Source organism: Pyrgilauda ruficollis, unplaced genomic scaffold (assembly GCF_017590135.1).
Source record: "Pyrgilauda ruficollis isolate IOZ18807 unplaced genomic scaffold, ASM1759013v1 scaffold78, whole genome shotgun sequence".
NCBI lineage: Eukaryota > Metazoa > Chordata > Aves > Passeriformes > Passeridae > Pyrgilauda > Pyrgilauda ruficollis.
The window spans coordinates 970,094-989,419 of NW_024529710.1; the positions used below are offsets into that span (position 1 = coordinate 970,094).

At 40.6% G+C, this 19,326-nt stretch overlaps 1 protein-coding gene across 2 annotated transcripts in view; it reads left to right on the top strand.

Moving 5' to 3' along the window:
- Window positions 1–8,421: 8,421 nt before the first annotated feature.
- CDC42SE2 (CDC42 small effector 2) overlaps window positions 8,422–19,326 on the top strand; it is an 83,224-nt gene continuing 72,319 nt past the window's right edge. Inside the window, exons 1-2 of one of the 2 annotated variants that reach the window (XM_041486731.1) lie at window positions 8,422–8,707; window positions 9,200–9,265. The gene's annotated coding sequence lies outside the window, so the exon portion shown is untranslated. Of the gene's footprint in view, window positions 8,708–8,918; window positions 9,072–9,199; window positions 9,266–19,326 lie in introns of those variants that run through there. The other variant, XM_041486732.1, reaches the window with a different exon arrangement.

Consider the following 19,326-nt stretch of genomic DNA (forward strand, 5'->3'; position numbering starts at 1 on the left):
TGTCAGTTAAAACAACTTTTGTGCCATTTGAAGTGTTTGGTATCACAATAAAATGTATTTAAAGTCTTGTCTCACTGAATGACACCTGATACAAATGCCACTGCAGTAGGAAGGGAGCTTTGGTCATCTCACTCTCACTACACTGGTACCAGTCTATGGCACTGCACCTACTGTTGGCTCCCAGGCAGAGCTCTGACGGCACAGCAGCAAACTGCTTCCACTGAGTGCTCATACTTCTGAAACCGCTTCTTTTGACACTCCTCAGGAAGGCATAATTTATTATCTTTTAGCTTGCAACATACCAATTAACTCAAACAGCTGAACTGTTTTTCTTCCAGCACAATTTCTGAGGCATTCAATCCCCTTAGTTTAGAAATATGTTTTAATTTCTTTTGTTTTTCAAAATAGTAAGATTGTACTTAATTCAGGTTAAATATCATGATGCTCTGATATGTTAGACAGAAATGTTGCTACTGAGAAATCAGCAGTTACATCTGAAGAGAACTTCCCACATTTTACATGGTTTTCTGACAAAAGGAAATAAATTAACTATATGGTAATGGGAAAGAAAACAGTTGATTAAATGATGCTTTCTTAACTTTGTGCCATAGGGGAGAAAAGGCAGTCACTCAACACACAGAGGAAATAGAGTTTAACAGAATGTTTGGATTGCAGTGTGATTAGATGGCAGTTCTTATTGTCACTATATATTGCTACAGGCAAAAAGCTTGAAAAAATGTATTCTGGCTGCCTATGGCAGGTGTGATTTTCATCATATCAGTTGGGTAATTGGATAGACCCACTTTCTAGGTTAATTCTCCCAAATGCATAAATGTGAAAACAGAGATTTCTCTACAGCTATTTTCCTCTTATTTTATTTGCTCTCTTTCTCAGTATTTTGCTTCTCCTTTTTCTTTTTTTTTTTTTTTTTTTTGTGTGTCTGCATAAGTAAGGCTCTTATTACCTTCAAATTGTACATGCTGTATCTCTCTGTGCATTTATCATAAAAAGCTAAAATCCCAGATTTGTAGACTCTACAAGTTTGAGCAAAAGAGGTAACCCAAAAGATAAGATAAATACTGTCCAGAAGATGGAAATCAACACAATTTTGTTTGCCTTTACTATACTGTGCAGAATTTACACAATAGGGACTTACTGAATGTCTCCTCTGCAAAAAATACTTTAGTCATTTGACTTTTTACCACACACCAGGAAATCAATCACATGATAGAAAGTCTAAGAAACTAGAATACACGGGTTACAAAATTCATGGAACTTCATACTGCTCTCTTATTGATAGTCCATCTTAGTCATATTTCAACCTATATGCCCACTTTTGTCTTCTTTCGTAGTTTTGGCACAGACTGAGATATCTCCCCCCTTTGCAAATCTGAGACTAGCATTCAGAACGGATACTAACATTCGTTTCAACTTCAGGTAAACGTTCTCCTACACCATTGTCAATGTTATTTGTTATCAGTGAGCTTGTTTCGTTTAGGAATGAAAAGGCAGGTGTTTGGGTGCAGGCCTGTGCAGACATCCATGCCCTGTTGTGGCAAATTCTGTCTGTCTGGCAGTGCAGCTGGACGTGCAAAACTGCACCTTCCCCAAGAATGAATCAGGTAGGCTGATGGCAAAATGATAAAAAACCTCTATAACCTCACACACACATTTTCTGGGGCATGAATAGCAGCTGAACTTAAATTTCTGAGATGACTTCTTATATATTCTGGCTTGACCTGGGAGTTTTCTGAAAGACTCACAACTCTGCTAGCAGTTAGTGGGATTCTTCTTATAGGAAAAACTCAGCATGGTTTTCCAAGCCCATCAACTATTTCTGTTGTGAGCCCCACCTCTTTTGACCAGTATTGTGGACATGAAACAAACACCTCTACTCACCACTGTCTGACATCCCAGCTGCATGTTCAAAGCATATGCTTCAGGCTTACAGTCACTGTTCAGATGCTGAGGGCAGTTGTTTTCGTCTCATGAATATGAATATCTTGTTCAAAATAAATGCTGGCAATCTGTGACGGCCTAAGACTGAAAACAATTCCAAATTAATCTAGGAGGTTGTCAAGAGATCAAAAATACCATCAGTGGATGAGCTGATGCAACTTACTGCAAGTTACATAAACCAGGAAGGCATCTTAATGGAGTGACTGATGGCACAGCAAATACTAGTGCAAGAGGCTTTTAGAGTTAACCCATCATTTAGGTTACCTTTCTGTCAGCTGAGTAAGACTCTATCCACCTGCCTAACATTAAATAATTAAATTTAACTAGCTACAATAAAGAGTGTAGGAGAAGAAAAACAAAATCAAAGTAAAAGATACATTGTATTTTGTAAGGTGGGACAGAACATGAAAGCCCCTGGTATAAAGAAAAAGTACCCAAACACACACAGCCCTCTGTTAAGACCTGAAATTTTTTACAAGGTGAAAAAACTGGTCTCACTGAAGAGAATAGTATGTCTTCCACTAAGTCATTCAAGTTTTAAGGTCAGGATCAGACTGAGGTAATTCCCTGTATTTAAGAGCCAGGGAACATTTAATGGATATGACAGAATTCATTAAAAAAAAAAAAAAAGCACAAAATACCCCTGACACAGGATATACCATCCTATTTTAATTTTTAGAAGTCAGAAATAGAATTATTGTGAATGTACAGGGAATTGCTGGTTTCCTTTTGATGTTCCTTTCGTTTTGGTGATGGGGCAAAATGGGTTCAAACAGCTTGAAGTAAGAAAAAGCAATGGAGGTTTATATTGTTAACTTGTCCTTCATCCTCAGTTACACTGAGTTGGTTTATTGAAGGGACAGGTAGCTTAATAGCAGTGACAATGTGAGCACACCTGGTTTGCAGAGCAGAACAGGGCTGATGCAGATGCATTAAGAAAAAACAACAAATGAGTGAAAATTTACCTTTAGTGGAAATAGAAATTAAAAAAGAAAAAAAAAAGTAGCAGTAAAATTAACTTGAAGAACCAAACCCATATCAGCTTTCAAGCAGTGCTAGTTGGATGCTAAAAAGTTAGATAATTTTTTCCCAGACAAATAAATTTCCTTGGAAAATACTTGAACCTAGTGAGCAGCACTAATGAGATAAGTCTGTAAAACTCTCTGTGACATTAGCAAGGTACTAGGAATATTAACAGCAAGAAAAATTAGATGTGACAAAGGATTCCAGAGTGTTTCCTCCCCTTCCCAGACTATCCTACCTGTTTTTAGAGTAGCATGTTGCATAGCCTGTAAAATGCAAAGCCTGCTCTTTACTGTCCCTAATGGAATGCCCCCAGTCTCTGGTTAACCCAGCAAAACTCTATTTTCATTAAGAGGAAACCAAAGTTAATCCCTAGAGTTTCAGAAATAATAATGATTTTTAGAAGTGTAGAAATATTTATAATTTGTATCACAATAGCAAGTAGAGAAGCCAAACAAATTGTGAGTTGCTTAATACTGGGCAATGTGCAAACATAGCACAAACATCACAGAAATATGCAACATAAACACACCAGAGGGTAAGAGAGGAAACAAAGATGCATGCTAAATAATTACAAATTTCCAAAGCCAGAATAAAAACCAAAGGAAGTTACAGAAAATATATTAGAAACCTAATTACCATCAAGGTTCTTGAAAGTGTAAAAAATGCTATTGTTCATGGAGTTTAATTTCTGTCAGAAAAAAAGAACAATGAATGAATGTATGCATATATATATATATTTCATTGCAGGCTCACAATGAAGCAACTATATCACTGCAGCTACTTAGCAAAGTTCCTTTCTGATAGAAACAGTACTATTATCTGAGAAAATCCCATTGGATTCCCATTTGGTGAGTTTCTTTTGTTTAAGGATTTTCATTTTTTTATGCAGAAAAGCTCTGAGCCACTTTGCCAAGTTCAGGTCTTTACATGTTGAGTGAGAAGTTACTGAGTCAAGAGGACACACATTCTTTTCCATTCTCCCCACAATTTTTTTGTCAGAAATAAATCTGCCTCACACTACTTGGTGAAAGAGCACCTCAGCCTGTGTTTCAGTTGTCTGGATCTAATTCAGAAAAATACATATACTAGCTATAAAGCCTTAAGGGAGCACACATGGTGCATCAGCTTCCACACAGGTAGTTATCAAGCCACATACAGGGACTTGGATGCAAAACATACAGATTAAGAGAGTTTGTTGGGACTTCCAGATGAAACTTCTGCGTTTTCTGGGAAAAAAGCACAAGTTTATTTCCTTACCATGGCTTGTTCATAGAGAAGAACCAATTAGAGGAAACACTGGGAAGTGAATACCCTCAGCAGCTTCCCCTTTTACCCTAAAAGAAGACAAGCAAGGAGTTAGCCTTTCTGCTCCACCCCCATCCACTGGGCTGAGCTCCCCTTAAAACTGGCAGCTGTGATTGCAGTCTCCTTCTGCACTGGCCACAAGCAGACCCTTGCAACCAACCGAGCAATCAGAGCATAACACATTGCCTCTTAAGCTACAGGAACAGACCACACTGCTGGTTCCTTGCCTCTGGCAGCTGCAAAACAATGTAAGTTTGCCTCGGCTGCCATCATGAATCACAGAATCAGCAATCATTTAGTTTGGAAAATACCTCGAACACCACGGAGTCCAGCCTCTGACTGATCACCACCTCACCAACTAGAACATGGCACTGAGTGCCACTCCCAGGGGTTTCCTGAACATCTCCAGGGATGGTGACGCCACTACCTCCCTGAGCAGTACATTCCAATGTTTAACAACCCTTTCCATGAAAAAATTCCTTAGGAAGGTATGAGGGTAGACAGTTGCCACAGGTGAGAAAATGCAGCTATGGTCAGCTAATGGAACTCAGCGAGTAGCTATCTTGATGACATTTAATTGCTGGTACATACCTTCACTGACATGTATATCTACATCAGAAATGGAAGAATCCTGTTGTGTCCATGAGTGTTATACCCACACACTACTGTTTAATTACAATTAGTGTGTGCATTTTATTGCTCATTTGAAAAAGCAGACAACACATTTTTAAATTTTGAATTATAAGCTAATTTTTCCCTTTTAAAATCAATCTTTTCTTTTTTCACAGATACCATCAATACCAATAATGATTTTAGTGTGTTAACTATGAAACATTCTGGATCACAGAGTGGGAAGAATGACATTTATCATGAAAGGTTCATATAAATGTTGAGTTATTTCTGCCCGACCATTTCTTTCAGGCTTTGGCATGAGGCCCTGAGGACAGCAGGAGAGGAAGAGGATTCTGAAAGATAAAGTTCTTGCCTATCTTTGGATAGATGTAACTAGTAAAAGTAGTCAGTAATACAGGCAAGACTGTCACAGAAGAACGAAATCAGGAGAATTGTCACTATTTAGTCAGAAGGACATGAGAGAGACACTTGGAAAGTGGTAAAAGCACCATAACTGCACTTTTGAGGAACTAACCATAATAAAACAGAATAAAAACTATTGGTCAGAGCATATTTGTCCAACACAGTTCAATCTTCTGGAAGGCTTGAGTTCACTTGCAAGCATGGCTGGCTCTATAAACAGTTCATTCTCACACACACCATGATTAGTACTTTGTTAGCAGCGATGGCAGCTGAACACATACCATTACTGTCAGAAGCCTGGCACACGACTGTCCTCTGACAAGCATTTGGCATATGCTTTCACAATGCAGACGCATCTTCTGACTCTGCTGCTAGACCTGGTCTGAAGGGGCTGGCATCTTACAGGTTTATGCTGCTGGCTACACAATGTCACTTTGGGCACACCAGTGTCTGTGGAGACACATGACAGTGGAGAGGCTCGAAACTCTGAACTGGTACCAGAAGCATCCAACACAGATGACTGCGGATGCACTTGACATATCTCTGTTCCTTGAGAGGAATAGCTGTGGGAAACAGCTGAAACTGTGTGTTATCACAGTGCTTGATGAAAATGTCACAACTCTTTAGAATACAATGGTACTACTAATGTAGGAAGTCCTTCAGGATATCATTACTGTGCTAGCAGTTTTGGCCAAAGTTTTTATGGTGCTTCTGCAATTCACCTGCTCCTGCATAAAATGTAACCAATATAAACTGGAAGTTCTTACATCTCATACCCTGATGTACAATATTGAAACAACACATTGCATGGTATTTCCCTTATTGGTTCATATGCTTATGAAACCAGATATTTCTGCTGATGTTTTATGTGTAAATATGCTTACTCTCAACACTTCCATGTAAGTACACATCATTTTCTGCACAAATTTAACAAATTGATTTTAGCATGTCTTTTTCAACATGCTCCTTCTCATGAGTGGAGTCCTGAGAAACAGAGCTTGAGGAAAAAAATGAACTTGTGGTTTTAAACTAACTGGATCTGCACCAAAGTTCTGGATTAAGTTTCTGGTTTTACCACATACTATATATATATGATCTGAGGCAAGTTATACTGTCTCTTTGTCATCTTAAAAGCAGGGATAATAATAGTTTCTCTATGTAACAGGATTCTTATGAAGTAAAATCAATGAACAGTTATGATAATCTTCAGCAGAATGGAAATAACAATTGTAGCTGTTCTTTGCAGGTATAAAATAAGGCCAAGTGCCACGTCCTGAACTGGGTCTCAGCAAACCCCTGCAGCACTACAGGCTGGGGGAGACAGATGCTTGGCAAAAAGGGACTTGGGGGTGCTGGTTGACAGCCAGTTCAGTGTGAGCCACGGCGTGCCCAGGTGGCCAAGAAGGCCAGTGGCATCTTGCTTGGCCTGAACCAAGAGCAGTGTGGCAGCAGGACAAGGGACGTGATCATCCTCCTGTACTTGGCATTGCTGAGGCTGCACCTCAAGTCTGGTTCTGGGCCACTCACTTTGAGCTGCTGGAGGAAACGGCAACAAGGCTTATGAAGGGTCTAGGAAACATGTCTTATGTTTCCTAGAGGAAACATTTCATGAGGTGCTGCTGATGTAGCTGGGTTTCTTTAGTCATGAGGAAGCCCAGGGGAGACCTCATTGCTCTCTACAGTTCCCTGAAAGGAGGCTGTACTGAGGTGTGGGTTGGTCTCTTCTACTGTGTCTGGAGTGAGAGGATCAGAGGAAATGGCCTTCAACTGAGACAGGAGAATTAGGTTAGATATTAGAAAATTTTTTTCACTGTTAGGGCATGTCAGGCATTGGAATAGGTTGCCCTGGGAGGTGGTGGAGTCACCATCTCTGGAGGTGTTTAAGAGGTATCTGGATTTGGTGCTGGGTGGTGGGGGTCAGTGGTTCAGGGGTTACAATGGTAGTGCTGGGTTGATGGTTGGACTTGACAATCATAAAGGTCTCTTCCAACCTTGATGATTCTAGGGTTCTAAATAAGGGTGTTCATCTTCTAAACACACAGAGCAAAAACACAATCTGCAGGGCACTGCTCTGAAACTGGTTTTCAGTGACTGACTCTTGAATGGAAGATCAGTCTCAGGCCATGCCTGATGGAGACACTTCTCACATTACGTCATTCTGAAGGCGAATTAGACATAAGTATATTGGTGGGCACAAAGCCCTCTCAGAAAAATATCCAAAATTGTAAAAACACAGCCTGGAGAAATAATAAACCATAAATATGTTGACAATAATAATAAAAAAAGTATCTGGCACATTTTTCACTTTAACTCATGCCACCAAATGGGTGGCACGATGTGCAAAATCAGGAAACGTTGTGCACAGGAGAGATGGCAGCCTAACTCTGTAAAGAACCACGGCTTGGCAGCAACGCAGTGTCACCAGATCCAGCCATACTTCTGCACCTAGCAAGGAATACCTGATATTGTGTGCTCATCGTGTTTCATATTTGAGTCATGCTTGCCACCTTCAGCATTTTCCCATTATTTTTCACTTTTAAAGGCTATGTATGATTTGTTGGAACGGAGCGGAGATAGCTCTCTTCGAGAGTTGCAGTGGCACCATACCTATTTTTGAATCCTACAGCTACAGGTGCGGAGCACCCATGATGACTCACCACCTCTCTGTCAGCAGCTGAAGTGACTGCCGGGGAACGGGGGATGTAGGACACTAAAATTTTACCGACACGCAGAGTGGGCTTGCCGCTGTCAACAGCTTGGGGGTAAGAAGACAAATCCCCTTCCCATTTCTTGTCCGACCACAAGCACACCAGCTTTCGTGACCTGCTTTTCGCTACTCCTTAAGGCCGTGGCGATGCCAGCACATTTTGCCTAGGGAAGGGTCAGCGCTGGGGTGCCGCTGCGGTGGGCAGCGAGCCGCGGGCGGTGGGAGCGGAGAGGAGCGGGCCGGGCAGGGAGCGCTGCGGAGCTGGCGGAGGTTGTACCGCGGGGAGGCGGCGGAGGAGGAGCGGGCGGCACCGCGATAGCGCTGACGGGCAGCGGCAGCCGCTCTTTGTCCCCTCCCCTCCCCGGCGCGCCCAGCCCAGCCGGCAGCGCGGAGCGGAGCGGGCCGGCCTGGGGATTCCCTCCCCGCGCCGCCGAGGTCGCCATCTTCACCGCCGAGCTCGCCTCGGACGCTGCCGGCCGGGCTCCCGGGGAGCCTGCGCCGCGCCTGCCCGCTGCATGTGACCGGCGGGCGGCAGCGGCCTCCTCCGCGGATCTCGGCTGCGTCCTCCTCCGCCCCCGGCGCGGCGGGGAGGGGGCGCGGGGCGCCCGGCAGCGGGAGACGGAGGTGCCGGGGTGCGGCGGGCACACAAAGGAGCGGGCGCCGCCGTGGGCAGCGGTGAGTGGCGGGGCAGGGCTGCGGGGATCCCCGCGCTCGCCACCCTGCCCTGTTTTAATTATTTTTTGGTTTGTTGTGAGGGTTTTGGCGGGTGGGCTGGGAGGGTTTTTTTGGCTCTTTTTTAATGCTGTTCGCCCCCGCCCCGTCTCCCGAGCGTGCGGCGGTGGGGCAGGTGCCGCGCTGGGCAGCGGGCCTGGGCTCGGGCAGGGCGGGGTGCCGCGGCGGGGATGCCTCCGTCCCTCCCATCCGCGCCCCGAGCGGCGTGCGGAGCCCGCGGGGCCGCGGCAGGAGCGTAAGGCCCTCCCGGCAGGGGAAGGAGGGAGCTGGGGTGCAACAGCAAGGACTTTCGTGCGCATCTAGAGAGGTAAATTAGCGTTTAACAGTTCCTATTTGAAATGTGGCGCTTGTCTGGTGGGGTGAGCGTGTGGTTTTCAGGCAGATACTCCGTGTGTGTGACCCTGTTCGCTTACCAGAATTGCAACTCTTCCGTAGGAGAACGTTCCAGGAGACCGTCAGGCCCTGTGACGTTTAACTCTGAAGCTGGATATGCATTAAACTGTAAGTTTTCCGGTGTTGTTTCTGAACTTGGATTGATGAATGGAGTGATTATTTCATGTCTGCGAGATAAAAACTTGATTAGTAATTTAAGTGAGACTCTAGGCAGACGTTTCCCATGCCTGTTGAATATATATGTCTCTCCTAGACTGCAGTAACTGGTTAAACATAAAAAAGTAAAGAAAATCTGGGAGAAAGTGATGCCTTAAGTGCCTGCTTTAAGTGTTAGTGTGATGGATCTTACTTAATCCTCCAGGGCTGACAGTAACCTTTTAGACTTAAATCAGTGTATTTGAAATACCAGTAAGCGTAATACTACTGTGTTTCCCTACATTTGACTGAAATAGCTGGGATTAGATGCTGCTTTTTCCTCACTCTTAAGGCATATTTAGTCAAGTATTTTACTTAGGTGATCTGATTAATAGCAGCTCGTTGAAGGTATAGGTACATTTCTGAGTTGTTTTTTTAATAGTGTTAAAATATAGATGCATTTTTGAAAGAAGTAGTTAAATATTAAACTTCTACTGTAATAATGGTGTTTTTTGAGGAATGAAAAGGACTGTTGTAGATGAAATTGCAGGAAGTGATCAAGCATATGACTACAACCACTAATGAAATAAGTAGCAGATCAAACAAGCAATGAAATAATTCACTGTATAAATTTAGTATATACATAAACTTCATTGTATGTCAATAGCTATTATCACTGCTCTTTTAAATTTGGGTTTTCCCATCAGCTTGAATGAGAAGCTGGAACCTGGATATAACTGATTTTGCTAACAAGTATGAGTTATTCAATGTTTAAGACACTTCCTGGTGAATTTTCTCTATATCTAGGCCAGAATTGTATAGTTTACAAATGACATCACACGGTCCATATAATGTTATATGGCATTTGTGCTCCAGAGGAACAAAGAACTCTAAAACTGTTGTTCTATGTAGCTTGTACAGAAATGTTACAGTTAAACTATCTTTTGTTCTGTTTTGCAAAAAAATAATTGTCAATTTACTTGTGCTGTAGTATAACCATACAAAATAAATTTCTTTTGAAGCCTGCTAGTAATTCTGACGCTGTGAGAATTTTGGAAGTTATGTGGTGGCTTGGTGTGCAGTGTGGTGGTCTATGGCAAGTCTCGACACAGTGGCTGATCACAATAGGGAAAAGACAGAAATGTTTCAAATACCTCATCAAGTAAAAAAAAAAAAAAAAGTTGACTTGATTTAGGAAAAGGAGATGAGAAATTGAGTATGTATTCCAACTTTCTTTCTGTATATTTTACTGTGCCTTGTTTAACCTGTGTATCAGAGGTTTCATTGCAGTGATAAAATATTAACCCTAAAATGGTTTCAAAAAATCAGATCGTGTGTCATAGAGTTGTTACAATAAACAAGAAGGATTATATGTCTCATTTCATCTCTTTGCCCAACAAGAAGTTGCTTTTCTAGGAGTAATGGTGGTTGGTGGTGGAATGGTGCTAATCAACAGTTGTTGCTGTAATTGATTGTCCACTGCAGAGGAGTCCATGTAACACCCATTAACTTGAGCAAGCTTGCACAAACTCTGAAGATACTTGTGCCAGACCTTTTGACCCTGAGGTGGGGATGAAGGGGCTTCTTTTTTTGCCTGTTGAGTTTCTCCTGCCTAGAATTACAGTGCATTGTTAGAAAAAATACTTTTTCCTTTACACCACTGACAAGGAGAACATATTTTATTCTGTGCTATATCTTTGAGGTGACAGTTTCCTGAAGTTCAGGATTATTTTTCCAAACTATTAGGAATAGCACTGAGATACTTGCTCTGCTTAATGTGATTTATAGACCTACCTTTTAGGCATGAAGAATGTGGAATTAAATGACTCAATAATGGAAAAAAAGAGCCCTGGTGTTGAAGTACTCCCTTGAAATACTGCTCCTGTTGAATTTTTTTATTGTTGTTACTTTATTTTCAGTGAACTTAGCTTGACAAATTAAATGTAAACTTAGCATACCATACTGCTAAGGAAAATCTTGTGCCAGTCTGTTTTGCATACTCTGTCATGTTTCATTTTAGAAACCCCCTGGGCTCTGGTCAGTGTCAGTGAGTGCTTGGATAGAATTCGACTGAGACTAATTTTCACTTTTGAGTGATACACTTTGCCTATTTAAATCAGTTTTCAGCAACTCAGTTGCAGCTCTTGATTACACTTGACAGCCTGAGTCCAGGTAGTGAATAGCAGTTTATCATGCAATTCATTAGTGCAATACAAGTGTTTCCTACCTATGAGTCTAGCGAGCATTATAGACTGCTGCCTTACGTAAACATATGTAAACACTTATCTTTGGTCACCGCCTTAGCCCTGGGTGTGTGTTTCTCGTTCTACGCCTCTGTGTGCATGTAGATAGAGAAAGTGGATGAAGGCTAGCGTGGCCCTTGTTCCTGATGCCATATTCATTAAGATGTGTTTGTTGCTACCATAACTGTTTAATATTAGCTATCTTCTGTCTCCTAGTTTTAATACCGGCCTTGTATTGCGTAGCGACTAAAAGAGTTTTTGGGGAACTTAGGGTGTTGTGAAAGTGTTTGTCACTGTTTTCGTACTTTAAAAGTGGGGGAATTGCTTTCTAATTTGTTCTGAAGAACTGTAGACAATTGACTGCTGAAACATGAATGCCTGTCTCCCAATCCATTTTTATCAATGCTCAAAGTATACTTAGCAAGGGTTGACATGAAGGAGTTATTTTTTATATTATAGCTGCTGTATTACTTTTGTGTTAAAAGTACTGAATCAAAGTGTATATCACTGCACAAATAAATTATTTTATTTTTTGAGTAGACTGGATGTAGATGCATTAGAAAAGCAGTCACATGGTGTTCTTTTCTGTAGCCAAGTCTAGGAGGAAAATGAAGGAGAGAGGGGGAGGAGGAATGCTGCTCTGAAGGATGCTAATCTTGAGATGGGTGGATTGGATTAATTTTTCTTTAGAGAAAATCAGTTGATCTGAAGAGAGGCTCTTGAGTATTCACAGTCACTTAAAGGTTTCATGTTATTTTGATGAAGCAAGTCTGTCTTGCGTGATGAGTGTCTCATTTTATTGTATGATTAGCAATGATAAGAAATGATGATGAATTCAAGGAAGAGGCAACCTGAAACAATTGAACGTGGGTAAAAGAGCAATCAAACAGCTGCAGTGAAGATGTTTAAGTGGGAGCTTCACATAAAGGGCAGATTGAACAGGAAGTTTAGCAGCAAGAAAGCTGCCTGTTAGTAGCAAAGTGAATGTAGGAAAATTAGGCTGGTGAGCATCCTACGAGAAGGTGTTGGCTCAATGCCCATTTCATAGATGGGTAACTGCCTGAGGACTCCTTTGGTCTTCCTCCAATGGAATGTTTTGTGTGTGCTTAGGAGTGGATGTGTGAGATGAAATTACTAGACTAAGGGTAGTCGTAAGAGGAGCAGTAGTTTCAGTTGACTGCTTCACCTCAACAACAAGGGGAAGAGGAGCTGTCCTGTCCATATAGAAGGCAAAGTTAAGGGCATGCAGACCTACTTCAGAGCAGTCTTACATATTCTTTGTCAGTATCACATTAACAGAATGGCTTAGGAAGAGGGTGTAAGGAGGAAGACGTAATGTGTAAATGAAATTGTCAGCAGGTTTTGCAGGCTTCTTCCTGAAACATAACTGACCTATATTAATTTCCTCTTCTAATTTATTTAGTTTGTTGTCCAATCAGATTTGCAATATTTGTTGTGAGCCATCAGAGGGAGAACTGCTACTGTGACTTGTGGAGATGTCTTGTGCAGGGCTAGGAGTTGGACTTGGTTATCCTTGGGGGTCCTTCCAGCTCAGCATATTTAGTGATTCTGTGGTACCTTCTGTCCGCACGTGCATTAGTGCATGAGTGGTGCATGGGAGAAAGCAATCTTCTGATAATTGCACTGCCTGAAGAGCTAGGAACTGCTATGCTGCTATACTATACAAGCTGCTATACACAGCTTGCTTCTGTGTTATGGCTAAGCTATATTCAACAAACAACTGAAATGGGTCTCTGTTGTGTTCAAGGGTTTACGTATTTTGCTGATGTTGAAAGTAGGGATCATGTTATAGGCTGACATCTAGTCATGTCAGAGGTCTATTGAATGGCAGTTACCTGAGCCCTTGATCTGATACCACAGTTATTAGAAAACAGTTACCTCAGTTCTTCACTGGACAGAGTTTGAATCCTTTCCCCGCCATACCTAAATTGTAGCAGACATATGCTGGCCTGTGATGAGGTTTGTTTGCATTGCATAAACCAGTGCCTCTGTGTTGGGGAAGAGGTGCTGGAGGAGAAATTGCAGTTCATCTTCATAGAAAAGGAGAAACTTTGATCTAAACAGTAAGGGGCTTGTAATGCTGGGACAGTATTGCACATGGAGATGACCTCTCTGATCTAGTAACTTCTCACAGCTAAACAGTTGGAATGCTTTGAGTTGCACTTTAGGCAAATGGATAAAAAACTGTAAGTATCTCTATCCATTTAGGCTAAAAGAGAGAGCTATTTGTTTTATCAGTATATGAACAGTACAAGGGCAAAACTGTGCATGAACCAAGCAACTGATTACAGACTGCATCATGGTTCGCTGGATGTTTTGGTATCTTGTACTTTTTCACAAATCGCTGTACAACTCAACCTGTTTTTTTCTAACTGTGTGTGCCTTGAACTTTGTCAGTTATTACAAAGAGTCCAAAAATGTTTCCTTTCAAAACTTTCTTTTCACAGAATAGAGAGTGTGTTGTTACCAAAGCCTCCTCAGTTAAAATCCTAATTGTCCTCATGCAAAAAATAAATTAGTGCCTTCAGACTGAGGTTTGTGAATTCTGTCTTAAATTTAGTACCATTTCTGTTTTAAAGTTCTGGCTTATCTTTGTATGGGCTTGATATACTTTTCCCATGCTTCATTTTTGGAATGGGGTCTTTAATCATCTTTTTTGTACTCACTCACTGAATTTGGAGAACAACTGTTTAAATCTCTTGCAAAAATAGGACTTTTCTAATTTGCAGCTGGCTTCCTTGTCAAAACAGTCATGCTGCTTAGTACTGAAATATTATATGCAGAAAGTGTCTTGTTACGTTTTTTGGTTGCTTTTATCTTACAGCTCATATTCAGTAAGTCTTGTGCTGTCTGATAACACCTCTTTTAATTGGCCCCATGTGATGCAGCTATTAGCATCAAACACCAGTTGCTAAAGGAATTCCACCTACTCCTTTAAAGCTTCCTGAGAACAATTTTTCACTTGAGCTCAACTACCTATTTCTTCTCTTAACCCTTCAAGTGAATGGTATCTTGCCCTGGTATATTTGCACTGAAGTTGTTTTCTAGTAAGCTGAGTTTTATAAGGTTTGTTCTGTCTTGTTATATTAAAAAAAAAAGCCTAAAATTGATGTGAGAATGTAGTTTCAAGTTTAGTAGTCCTGTTCACTTGAACAATATAAATAGATTTTGAGATACAGTAGAAGCTGTTTTCTCCAGGGAAAATTAAGTACAACTATTTCAGAAATAGGAGTTTACCCATTTTATTTGGTGTAGACAGGTTCAAAAAAGTTAGGGTAGAGTGGACTGGAAGAAAGGCTTAAAATGTGTATTTTAAGTAACATCTAATTTTTAAGGGGAGGAAGATGGGAGCAGGGAGTAGTCTTCACCAAATAACACCAAGGTGTTATTTTTGGTATTTCATGCACTCCTTCCTTGCTCATCTGATTTTGCTGGTTTTGTCCTCAAGCATATGTGAGGAATAATTTGCAGAGCCAATAGAAAACTAAGCTTTGATGCATTCTGTTATTTTATTTCTTTTTGGTTGGTTGATTTTGTCCTATCAAAAAATCCACCTTGCACAAATGCTTAGATGATGTGCTCACAGTAGGAGCATGTCACTGGTACAGCCAGGGTTTGCTACATAATCAAGTATTTATTTTAGAGTTGAAATAGGGACTTTTCTAAAGGATAAATCTAGGTGTGTTCAGCTCTGCTATTTCTTATAATTGTATCTGGTTTTCTTCTAAGCTGTGTTGAAAACGACAAAGCTTTGTGGTACTCTTCAAAAATCTTAGTTCAACTTGAGAGTATGTTGAGGTGAATTTGAAGGGGCAGTATCTCAGTATAGACAGTTTCACATGTGGACCATCCTCTAGGGTCTGCTGTATCCAAGCTTCCTGTAAGCTTTCTCTGTAGAAGAGCCTCTAAATCCCTGCACTGGTGCATTTACTTTCCATGAATGATTGCTAAGTGGTGCTTCCACTTAGAACAGGCCTTTCCCAGGAAGACAGCAGGAGTGGTGACTCCTTTCAGCTCTAAGCATTGCAGGTCAAACCCTGGCTGTGATTAAATTAGTGGTGAAGCTTTCACTGGGATCCTAAATTCGTTACAATTTAAAGTCTGCAAAGCAAGTTAGCTTCATCTCTGCAAGAATGCATTTGTGAGAGTGATACCAGCCATCAGCCAGCCAGAATTGTATTTCTTGTATTTCTTCAGTGGAATTGCAGATACTTGTATCCAGAGGTGCTTACAAAACAAAGTGTGAGCATTATCAGTTTATATACAGAAAAATACAGATACGGGAGGTTGTGGTGGATTTGGTTTTTAACGTATTTATTATTTGGTTGGGGCACAGTTGTCGCCTGTGCTCCCAGTCCTTTGTCCTCTGTGTTGTCAGGATATATATGTATTCACAGTATCCTTATTTCCTCACAGATCCTTATTTCTTAAGATTATTTCATTATTATTTAGTTCAGTTGAAAATTGTAATAGATAAAAGGAGACTGCATCAAGAGTGAACCAGCTTGGGAGAAACTCACAGCAGGCACAGACCTGTGACAGTTCAAACAAGTGTGCATTTCAGTGAAATAATATGCAAATTAAGAATTCTATTAAAGAAAATATGTTGTTCTGAAAGAGACACTTCCACAGATCAGATAGGTACTCAAATATTCACAGACGTAATGGGTGATTCTAGATTATGGTTTTTATACTGTATATATGCTACCTCTTTTTTCAAATTCTTAAACTTTGTTATTTTTCTTTCAAGGACAGAAGGTGTGATCTGAAAGCTTTGTTGCTTTGTTTCTACTGGCTGAAATCATATTTAGATATTTTTGTCAGTTTTCTTCTGTACAGACAATTTTATCAAACTATTTGTGACTTAATGTCTTTTAAAATGTAAAAATGTAAAATTTTAAAATGTAACTTAATTTGTGTGTGCATCTATTCAAAGATGCTGAGGTCAAATGTTGTACTGTTCTGAAGTCCCAGGCAGCAGATTTTGCAGATCACCATGGTAATGTGCGTGTGTGCATGTGGGAGGAAGGCTAAAGTTGGAATCTGCATTAACAGAATCTGTTAATATTACATATGCTCAGTGGCACTAGCACTGCTTGTTCTTTGACATGCGTGTTCTTTGACTGCATGTTCTTTGCTTAACTAAAAACAAAGTAATATGATGGAATGAAAAGCCCCTATTGTCTGATTTTTATTTTTTTTCCTCTGTGTGTGTATGTGTGTTTCTGAAACAAATCTACTGAAATAATAAAATATTATTGGAATCTTCTTTCTGTTCAGAAAATGGCATATGATGATCTTGTAAACTAGGAAAGAAGCTCCACAATTTTTTTGCTCCCTCTCTGAGAACTTACGGATAGACTTAAAAGTCACTGTGTTACAGCTAGAGATATCTACCAAGAACACTTCCTACTAATAGTGCATGTCCTGGTGATTTCTGCTAAAGCATTGTGAATGTTTGTTTCTTGATTTTGGGTAAGCATATTTGGATTCTTTTGTACTTGCAGTTGTTTTCTTGGGTACAGAATTAGTTCTGAAGTATCATCAGTGCTAGTTTAGGGTTTTTTTTAATAAAGAAGAACTGTGTTCTGTTCTGAAACTGATTCTTAATTGCCCTTAGTGCTGATTACAGGTAAACTTAAAAATGCCTATGAATTTGTAGGAAAAGTGGACAAGAGAAAAGTTAAAGCTGTCTTTTCTTGTCTCTTTGTTACTGTAGTCTAAATAAACTTGGAAAAATTGGAGACTTGGATGAAGAATGATTTATATTCCCCATTCCCCATTTTCCCCATATTGATTGTCTCAAGCCTGAAAACAGAACAGTGAAGACTGTGAAGGATGTAGAGGGGAAGCCATACAAAATGTGACTGAGGTCACTCAGTTTGCTGAGCCTGGAGGAGACAGGAGAGGCAGAGACCTCATCGCAGTCTACAACTTCCTTGTGTGTGGAAGAGGAGCAGCATTGATCTCTGAGATGACCAGTGGCAGGACCCGAGGGAATGGTATGAAGCTGCTGTGCTAGGAGAGGTTTAAGTTGGATATTAGGAAAAGGTTTTTTACCCAGAGTGTGTTTTGTTCCTGGAAAAGGCTCCCTCAGGAAGTGGTCACAGCACCAAGCCTGACAGAGTGCAGAAGTGTTTGGACAATGCTCTTGGGCACATGGTGTGACTCTGGAGGCTATCATGTGCAGGGCCAGGAGGGGGATGATGATCCTTGTGGTTTCCTTTCAGTTCAGCACATCATATGGTTCTATGAAATTTTAATTACTTGCAATAACTTACTAGTTTAAAAATATTGACCCACTGCTATTGAGAATTATAGGCATTGATACAGGTTCAAAATGCAGACCAAGTCATTATGACTTTTGTTTAGATGGCCTGAGAGACTGGGCTTCTTAACTTTTTCACTGCATAGGCACACCTTATAGCAAAACGGCCAAGAAGGGTGGGGAGTTGAGATGCTCTTGCTGCATTAGAGTTCAGATGAATCAGGAGGTTCACCAGAGCTGCCTTTGCCGCCAGTAGAGCAGAGTTATTAGCCTGCCGTGACGTGAACATTCAGACTGTTCTTGGGAGGTCATCTGGAGATCTCAGCCATCTGTGTGTGCATTCACATTACTTGGTGCATTTTGTTTTTACAATGCTATTCACTTGTTGTGCGCAATCTGTCATAGCAATAACACTTATTACTGTGATATTTTTCCTTCAAAATGCCAGGCCTTCTTTTGAGAGTGCAAGTGTGGGAAGTGATGGCTTTGACAGTCTTTGCCTTAGGAAAATAAGCTGCTTTTTCAAGGCTGTTTTTGCGGGGGCTGAACATCACTGTGTACGCAGTGTAGTCTTTTGTATATCTAGTGACTTGCTAGGTCCTTTTTTGCATTTTGAGGAGAAAGATACTTACCATGTACTAGATTCTAGTCTAGTAGATAAAGCTCTAAGTAGAGCTTTATCTCATTTCGAAGCTCTTTAAAAGACAAAAACTTGAGGGTCAGTAGGATTTCAGACAGAGAACTGTTGTAGTTTTGGGTGTGATTTTTTTTCATTCCATCATTCCCTTGACCTGTCTACTTCTGTGATGTACAGGATATGTAGTACCACACAGATTGATTGTCACCTGGTGATTTAAAGCAGACAGATTTTTCATATTAGATTTCGAAGAAAAAATTCAAGTAAACTACATCTTTTATCTGATGAATCAGTGAAGTTAGTCATGTCAGGTTTTCAAAGTCTGTATTGGCAGGTGTGAAAACAGAGTACCTGCTCTAAAAGCATGCTACTAAATACACCTTCCTCCCACTGTTTAGAAAAAAATAAAAGCCTTTATGGTAGTAAAATAATCTTGAGAAAGAAATATTATTACACAGGTATTTCTTCTTTCACTTTAGAAAGGTTTAGCCTCTCAAACTTTTTCATACATACTGAGTTTCTCCATACTCAAAATTCAGTGTGTCTAATTAAAGTGAAATACAAGGTTTCACCCTTTATGTACCTGAATTTCTGCACTTTCTGCTTCTGATCCCAAAGCACCTTTCAGTCTTCTCCCTAGTATGTTCATACAGTGTTATGTGTTCATCTTCTGAAGTAGGCATGTGTGTCTCTGAGACAAGGAATTTCATTAGGAAGAGGAGAAATAGGAAAGGTTGATGCCAGTACAGATAAACATGACCTGGACACTTGTCTTCTGGGTGTCTGACACCTATAGTTCCTGGGAGAATTATTTGCCTTTTTTTTTTTTTTTTTTTTTTATTTGGGGGGTTTTTTGTAGCCCCAA